Raw genomic sequence first — 9298 nt, forward strand, 5'->3', positions numbered from 1 at the left:
CCATGCTGTGAAATATACCAAGACTTTTACTCTCAACCACAGTTGTTCGAATTCGACCCGCACAATCTAACGCATTTGTCAAGGTCAACTGAAATAGACTCCTGTCTTAGTTCCGATGTATAGAACAACCAAAAGTCTGCTGTCTGCCTAGGTGAACGATCTGGTTGCAGCCTTTTCTCTAGTCAACCAAGTAAATGTCGTGAAGACACTGCAACTTTTTTCAGTGGAGCTTTTACGACTTTCCAACTTACCGAAGATTAGTATCACTTTATGCTGATCTCTTCTGCCAGATTTAGAAGTACGTTAACTAGCTCAGTCGTGCAGCATCTAGCAACAGCAGTACCTTGCACCTCATACTAGATCTTGGAGTTTCATAGCGCCTTTTGCGAACATTTTCCGCGAGGTGTGAAAATTACAAAATAATTTAGGATGGTCTCTTTTGAGAAGCTTTTGAAGTTAACCAATAATTCGCACGGTAAAGGGGACCAGTCCATGCTGAAAGCTCAGAAATTCTGTTCACCTACCTCAGTGTTGTCCAGAATCCGCAGCAGTGAGCAATTAAGTAGTGACAAGGCCGATTCGAATCCATGACCATCCGACTGGTACTTCAATACTTTACCGTCTGGCCACCAACGACTGTTCAGCAGTGTGGTCCTATCTCCCTTAGACAAGTTATAGCACTATCTATCCACCACTCGTGTGGGGACGTGTTGTGACTTTTGTTTCTATGTACATAATCCACTGTTTGGTTCCGTCACTTATTCTGAACCCTGTTTCTGTACTGAGGATCGATAAATCTCTCCTACACTACTCTCTGCCAGTTTCGACTCCTCATATGAACTATCACTTCGTACCGATATGAATTTAGTTTTTCGCTAGTTACTAGTTTTGTTCGGTAAGGGGATTTCTAAAGGGATTTCACAGCATGGAAAGCTGCGCTGGTGCTACTGTTTGGCCGCGCTTAATTTGTGAGCTTGTGTTCCTCGTTATCGAGAAATTCCAGAATTCACTTCTCTCGTGAGACTTTATCTGAAGGGGAGGAACATGTCAGACTGTGGATGACCGCCCAAATAGACACAGTCTGAAATGAATATCCTCCAGGGTACTTATGTGCGACTTACGTGCTTAACACCGAGCCTTCATTCATGTTGAAGTTATTTTTTCGCTCTCAAGTGGGTGACAATGATCGTCGAATTCGTTCGTAACACTGACGACAGATTGCTTAGAAAAACAGTTGTTTGCTATTCACGAGTCCCACGTTCGTCGATTCTCCAGATAGGCATAGATGATGGCTTGTTTATTCCCACGGTACGACTGCCTTCTTACGTGATCGTTACATAATATCGCGTGATCTTCATCTTAATGGCTTATGTGCAACTGGAACCTGCCTCCTAACTGATCGATAACACTGTTTTGGAGTTCAGCTTTTTTGCACCTGAAAAGCTTGATGTGCAGCATATGGTTCTCAAGTTCAAATTCTCAAATCAGCCAAATTACTGTTTTTTTATTTTCGAGGTAAACGGTTGGACACTAGGTCTTACTGTCTAATCCCGGAGGTTTTTCTCATGAAACGCCTTGATCGGAGGACCTGTGGTGACCGTCATTGAAAGGTCGATTGGAGTAAAAATTCCAGCCCCTGTCAAATTCTTTCATGAATGGCACCTAACTACTCAGTATCACAGTTTATCGGAGACACAATGCGGAAACGTGATGTTATTCTTTGGAGCTGCACGCAACTCACTTGAAGACGCAAGCCCCGGAAGTAAGGACAGGTTTTGTGAATAGTTTTAACGACAACACAGAGCAACGAACATGGGTGTTTTCGGCTTAAGTCGCCAGTTCTGTACGAAGCTAGAGGTTAGGATAAGGATAAGAAAGACGTAAAAGATATGAATTAGTTCTGGAAGGTCAGTAAATGACCTCCCTTCGTGTACTTTAGACCCAAAAGAAAGCAATACCTTCTGCGGACTACTGACATTGGAAACTGCTGTGTAAGACAGATCCTATGAATCTATTAAAGTGTTATTATGGTTTNCGGGGTTCCGTCAACCTTATGTTCTACTTGAAACCAAATTGCACGAAATTAGCGAATATACACCCATCTGCAAACTAATTAGGTAAAACATAAGGTTGACGGAAACCCGGGGACTGCGCCTACCTGATGAGCCCCAAGAAGGGCGAAACCAGTCGTGGGCTGTAGATGGATTTTCAGCAACCTCATGAGTAGTGCATTACAAAAATATACATGTATCGCGATATTTCAAATATCGTAGCGACTGAAACATGAGGCGGCCTGGTGCAGCACATTCAGTTGCCTGAGAACATCATAAAAACGAGAGATTCAGCTGGGTTCCAGGTGAGTCTCTTGAAAGAAACAAATTAGTTTGCAGATGAGTGTATATTCGCCAATGTTATTATGGTTGTTTTTAGTGGACAGCAAAATTGAATACCAAAGAATGATTGGATAGCTGACGTCTAACAACATTCGCCTGTACGGTTCGAAGAGGTTTTTGGACAGAATTGGTCATAAAAGGATCGTGGTTTGGCAAAATATAACCCAGTTTCCAAAGACAAAGTAGACGAGTCAAAGGTCATCAGCGATGTTAACAGCAGCACTCGACAGCCATGGAACCACAGAGATTAATTAATGGTTAATAATAGAAAGCTTTATGTCCCAGCGAACAAAAATAAACTTCTTGCACGTTCTACCAGGGGAACATCTTGCGGGAATCAGATGTTATCACCCGGTTCGTTCAGTCCAAATCGTTTTTTTCTCAGCTCGCGAAACGTTCGTTGGACTGCAGTTGTCCCAACTACTATAGCTTTGTTCATATGGAATAAGGAGCATAAGGGAAAGAGAGCCATGTATTGGGGACAGTGGCCGGTGCACTGTCGACAAATGAATCAGTATGCCACCTAAGTATGCCATGAGGTGAAAATTATGCAGTGAATGCGACAGTGTTGATGCAAGAGCGTAACTGGGGTCCCTAACCACTGGCTTGTCTCATCCCACCATCTCTATCCAGGGAGACGGCAGTTACCAACCCGATAAGTTAACCGGTGAGAATTTTCATGCTTCAGTGACTATCCATGGACTGACCACCTCTCCGTCTTCATCTGATACAAAGCGGGGCGAAGAGTGCCCGATGGGATAGAGAACCTTCTGGAATATGAAGTAACGGTCTAACAAGCATAATCGGTGGAGTGTGACCAGCTGCTATATCGAGGGAGAGAGAGGTAGAGCGTAAAGTTCCCGGAGAGCTATCTGGTCTATCTGATCTCACGTTCCAACAAGGCCCGCGCAATGTTTCGGAGGTACCGATTGGTAAACACAGGCAGCTTTTAGAGGCGCTCCATACACAACAGCGACGTCTCTGATTTATAAATAGGACGGATAGGCAACTGAATTGCGCACTCTATCCCTCACTGTCAAGTTGATGTCATGTCGGTGCCTCAACCTCAGAGATTGGCAAACGTTGCTATGGCCTTCAAAGTTCGAGAAGTGATTTCTTCTTTCACCAGTCCGCCAGGGCTTTTGCAGCTGCCAAGATAGACTAACTTATCTAACACACCGATCAGTGCATCCGCCAGTATGAGGTTTGGGTTCAGTCCCACCCAGTCTTGCATTAAAAGTTCAAACTTTAAGCGTGAGAAGTGCATACTGAGCTGTCAAGCACAGTTACTTGAAATAACTTGCACTTCAAAAGGGCCTGATCCAAGAAGAGTGATATCGTCGGTATACTTAGCATTCGTGAGCGACCGCCCTAGAAGAATTTCGATCTTTGAGATAATAAAAGTAGGATTCGAATGCACTCATTTGCAAAGAAATTTGGTTTTGTGGGAGACTCACTTGGAACCCAGCTGAATCTCTCGTTTTTGATGTTTTCAACCAACCTAATGTGCCACACCCGGCCGCCTCATGTTTCAGTTGGTATGATATTTGGGATATCACGATACATGTGTGGCCGTACCGTACTACTCATAAGGTCGCTGAAAATTCTATGGATTTATGCATGTCTATACATGTATCGCGATACATCGGATATCGCACCGGCTGAAACGTGGGATGGTCTGTTGCAGCACATTCAGCTGCTTGAAAACAGCATGGACGAGAAATTTAGCTGGGTTCCCGGTAAGTCTCACGCAAAACCAAATCTGTCTGCAAATAAGTGCAGTTCTCTAATTTCGTGTAAGTTGGATTCAATTAGAATGTAAGGTTGACGGAAACTCTGGGAATGCGCCTACCTGATGAGCCCCAAGAAGGGCGAAACCGGCCGTGGGCCGTCGAGTAATTTTCAACAACCTTATGAGTAGTGTATCACGTCTATAGGATTCGAGTAATTATACACTTCGGACTTCACCCAAAATACGTCCAGCGCAGCGCGAGGGACAGACGTTAGCTAGGTCGTCCGGATAGCTACCACTAAAAGATGCTGAGCTGCACAGATTTCAGGTTTTAGTATCTTTTGAACCATATTTGGTCTAGTTTTGGATCACCTTGGAGCTAACTCAAGTTTCACGAACAAAGACTGAGCACGGAACTAAACATGTTGTATTGAAATATGGGGTTAAGTCATAAACCTCACGTGATGCGTTCCTGGTAGTCTTTTGACTGCCGACTGATCACCTCACCTAGCATGTTGAATCGAATGCTGTGCTGCAGGCGAATAAAATCCGAAGCCCTCTATGGGATCGGTGGATATCCAGCACTCAAGTTTCGAGCAATGAAAATATTCAGGTTGTTGAAACAGCAAGTAGACAACCGATTCAAGAGTGATTTGATGTCAGTTCGTCCAAGAGGAAGTTCAAAATGGAACCCTTCAATGATGAGTTGATGAATGGCTTGCGTATTTCACATGTTCACGTGTTTGAATTCGAAGTATCAGTGATTAGTCAGTGTTCTTCATTAGAAAAAAGAAAAACCATGACATCTGAACTCCTGACAGACTAGACACCGCAGTCTTGGACTAGGCATAAAACAGGGAATTCTATTCATTTTCCACTGACCAAATGTCATAGAATTTCTAACGTGTTTTGTAAGGGAGGGCCTGTAACACTGGCTGTTTCTGTATTTTACTGCATCCAAGTTAAAACGCGTTACGAGAAAATGGAATTATTGTCGGTGACCAATCATCAGCCCACTAAAATTCAAGTGAAGTAAACAGTGCAACGCACCAGTCGAAAGTGCTACCCAGAAGCAAGACTATTCTGAACCACACTAGCGCATTTTACAGTCCGGGTTAAACTGAACAAATCGCCACGCCCCCGTCCTATTTTGTATGAAGTTTTTGAGGTTCAGAATAGCCTGTTTGAAGTTGTTAGTCGATATCCGTAGGGAGTTTTGTGATGACTGGGAAGTCGCCCAACAGTCGTGCCGGAAATCCAGTTGCTTGATAAGGTAGAGGGAAGCAAAAAATGCATTGAAAGTATACGGGATCCATACTATACCTCGATTTCTACACTGAATGCTGGATCCAGGACAGTTGCATAGTTTCCCATTGTCACAGCTTACTCGTTAGGTGTTTGCTTGAGAGCCAAACGACCATACGTGTTGTCTGTACCCTCGGCTGAGATTCAGATCTGTGGTCCCGCAAGTCATCTCTGACTAAAGTCAATGTTTCTACAGACAATTACTCTTCCCATGAGCTACAATGCTGCTGTAAAAATTATCGGAGTTGTTCCTACCACCGTAGTAACCAATCTAAAATCGCGGACAATCGGAGGCACTGTCTTAGTTGGAATTGTGAGTGAAGGAGTGTGATTGAGTGGCTCACGTCTAGTGTTTCGGGGTTTGAGAGAACGTGCACTGTGAGTGGTGAGAAGGCGCCAGTCACCCAAGAACTGCATGAAATAATTAATGCAGCGCACGAAACGGCAGTGGACTGAAACTACAAGAGCGCTAGATAAGCTAACGTGTATGTGAAGTGCTGTTTACCGTCACACTGTGGTGATACTTGAACTGTGCACCCTCAGGCACCTACAAGCTATGTTGAGTTACCTACAACAAGATTAAACGTTCTCGTTATCCAACCTCATCCGAGTGATCTACGTTTCCAAGACCACTGTATTAGCACTAAAGGCCTTTTAAGAGCGCATTTCACATTTGGCTTAGTCTGTACACTGAAGGGCCCGTTGATAGATTCGGTTTCTCGTCGGGCATTCCGGAGTGGGAGAGACATAATGGCAATTCCTTAAATTCCGCAAGAACACTTTCCTTAGTAAGCGAATGCACGCGAAACTCATCCCCCTAAAAAGACAGGAAATATGCAGACGATGAATGATCACAGAACAAGGGCCATCGGTTAGTATTACGCTTCTCCACCATTTTTCAATTTAGGATCCTCAAACTTGAGTAAAGTCTCTTCAAGACCACGTGGTTAATATGGAGGTTAGAAGCATGAATCAATAGGATGAGTGGTGGTGCATCTATCTCGGTGGCTTCCAGGTTTCACAGGATTGTACTGCCGATGTTAAAGTGGTGTTCATTGAGGGATGTGCCCCCGAGATGAGGTGATCGATAGCTCAGTTGTGTGAATAAACGAGTGGTTATTGGTTTGTTGCTTGGGGAGGCTGTACTATGATGACTGTCGGTACACAAGGGGGCGGGAATGGAGAGTAGACTGCTGTGTCCGGACTTAATAGGTAACAAAAGTCGCCTAATATTTTTGTCGCCAATTCATCAAGATACTGCTTGGAAAAACTAACAGAAATACCGAGGAAATTGTGAAAGAAAGTTTATGGGTGTCTGTTCAGGGTAGCATGTAAACAGCAACTCGATGAGTGAAAAGTGGGAGGCCTTCCCAGCTGAACTGAACTTCAGTTGAGTTCAGTTACTGCCATGAAAACAAACCCATCCAAAACAGCACCATGATTGAAACTTATCCATGTTCAGAAGAGATGAGACTGGCAAGAATCACACAACCTGGAAGAATGAAGCCGAAAGTTGGTAGCCCACGATGAGAGGAATTGAATTTCGATGGCTAAGTTTTCTGGTGGCGCGAGGAGTGACTGTAGAGCCAACGGTGGCTCTTGACGATTTAAGGAGCCTTTCTCATGGAAATCAGGCATCCAACCAGTACAGACACTGTCGAAAGGCCTACATACTATTATATTTTTGCAAGTTCAAATTAGGATTGCTTTTTCAACATAATACGATGCCCACACACAAAATATGCATTTACAGGATTGATAGGCTCTGTTAAGGTTCTCGATACGGAGTTTTCAGTAATGCATAGGTTTGACGATCGTCAGTATCAAAAAGAAGAACTAGGTTCCGAAGTCTACGGTACTATTTACATAAAAATAAGCGAAGCTACACAACAAACTTCAGCTGTTCGTGCTCTTGACGTCAGCAAGTGCGCAAGTGTGTCACCTAACGGAATAGTGAAGCATTTTCAATTTAGGATCCTCAAACTTGAGTAAAGTCTCTTCAAGACCACGTGGTTAATATGGAGGTTAGAAGCATGAATCAATAGGATGAGTGGTGGTGCATCTATCTCGGTGGCTTCCAGGTTTCACAGGATTGTACTGCCGATGTTAAAGTGGTGTTCATTGAGGGATGTGCCCCCGAGATGAGGTGATCGATAGCTCAGTTGTGTGAATAAACAAGTGGTTATTGGTTTGTTGCTTGGGGAGGCTGTACTATGATGACTGTCCGTACACAAGAGGGCGGGAATGGAGAGTAGACTGCTGTGTCCGGACTTAATAGGTAACAAAAGTCGCCTAATATTTTTGTCGCCAATTCATCAAGATACTGCTTGGAAAAACTAACAAGAATATTGAGGAAATTGTGAAAGAAAGTTTATGGGTGTCTGTTCAGGGTAGCATGTAAACAGCAACTCGATGAGTGAAAAGTGGGAGGCCTTCCCAGCTGAACTGAACTTCAGTTGAGTTCAGTTACTGCCATGAAAACAAACCCATCCAAGAAAGCACCATGATTGAAACTTATCCATGTTCAGAAGAGATGAGACTGGCAAGAATCACACAACCTGGAAGAATGAAGCCGAAAGTTGGTAGCCCACGATGAGAGGAATTGAATTTCGATGGCTAAATTTTCTGGTGGCGCGAGGAGTGACTGTAGAGCCAACGGTGGCTCTTGACGATTTAAGGAGCCTTTCTCATGGAAATCAGGCATCCAACCAGTACAGACACTGTCGAAAGGCCTACATACTATTATATTTTTGCAAGTTCAAATTAGGATTGCTTTTTCAACATAATACGATGCCCACACACAAATATGCATTATTTACAGAATTGATAGGCTCTGTTAAGGTTCTCGATACGGAGTTTTCAGTAATGCATAGGTTTGACTATCGTCAGTATCAAAAAGAAGAACTAGGTTCCGCAGTCTACGGTACTATTTACATAAAAATAAGCGAAGCTACACAACAAACTTCAGCTGTTCGTGCTCTTGACGTCAGTAAGTGCGCAAGTATGTCACCTAACGGCATAGTGAAGCATCAGGGCCCGCATAAAAGACTACGGGATCCAAAATGTTGGCTCGGTACTGGTTTCCGAAGCTAGTCTCGTGACTTTGACTGGCGGTGTAATCACACGGAAATCACGACAGGACAGATCAGAGCAGACCCAGCAGATGAGGCATGGATACCTATGGGTAGGCTGGCTAGTCAGGCACACAATCAGACAGGGCATTCAACGCATGTCGGAAGGAGTGGCCCTGCGACAAGGGGAATGGAGCACACGGAGGGGAAAAACAGGTGTGGATCAAGAAGTACATAGCTAGAGTAAGATTTTTGAATGACGGACTTATCCTGATGCCAAGTTAGATTCACTAGGCTAATATCCTGGAACTGAGCACTACCCGGGGGCGCTCTGGGTAGTCATGGCAAGCACATTGTATGGGGTTAACCGTATCGCAAATTTCCACGGTCTTGAAGTAGAAAACCTGGGAAAATCGCCACAAAATGCACGAAAATGATTTATTTCTGAAATAGAGAATAAGATATGTCGCATATCCCATTGAGGTATTCATTCCCTCACTGAAATAGTGTTGGCTCGTAAGGACTACCGAAATATCCACGGCATGATGTTCCTATCGATTTGTGAATCTGATGTTTGTGGTTCTTGATAACCAGATAACTGTCTAGGCTTGATTAAGCTCTATTCAGACAAAGATTTTCAGTTGGGAGCAAGAAATGCGTAAAAATAAGGATGGTCGCAGGAGCATTGTTTACGTCCCAAACTGCCACTGAAATGAAGCCTTTAACCTGGACCGAACAGGAAGTATCAGTCAAAACGTTAGACCTTTGACGCACTATTTAGGAAGCTGACCGCATTT

Source organism: Opisthorchis viverrini (assembly GCF_000715545.1).
Source record: "Opisthorchis viverrini unplaced genomic scaffold opera_v5_364, whole genome shotgun sequence".
Classification (NCBI taxonomy): domain Eukaryota; kingdom Metazoa; phylum Platyhelminthes; class Trematoda; order Opisthorchiida; family Opisthorchiidae; genus Opisthorchis; species Opisthorchis viverrini.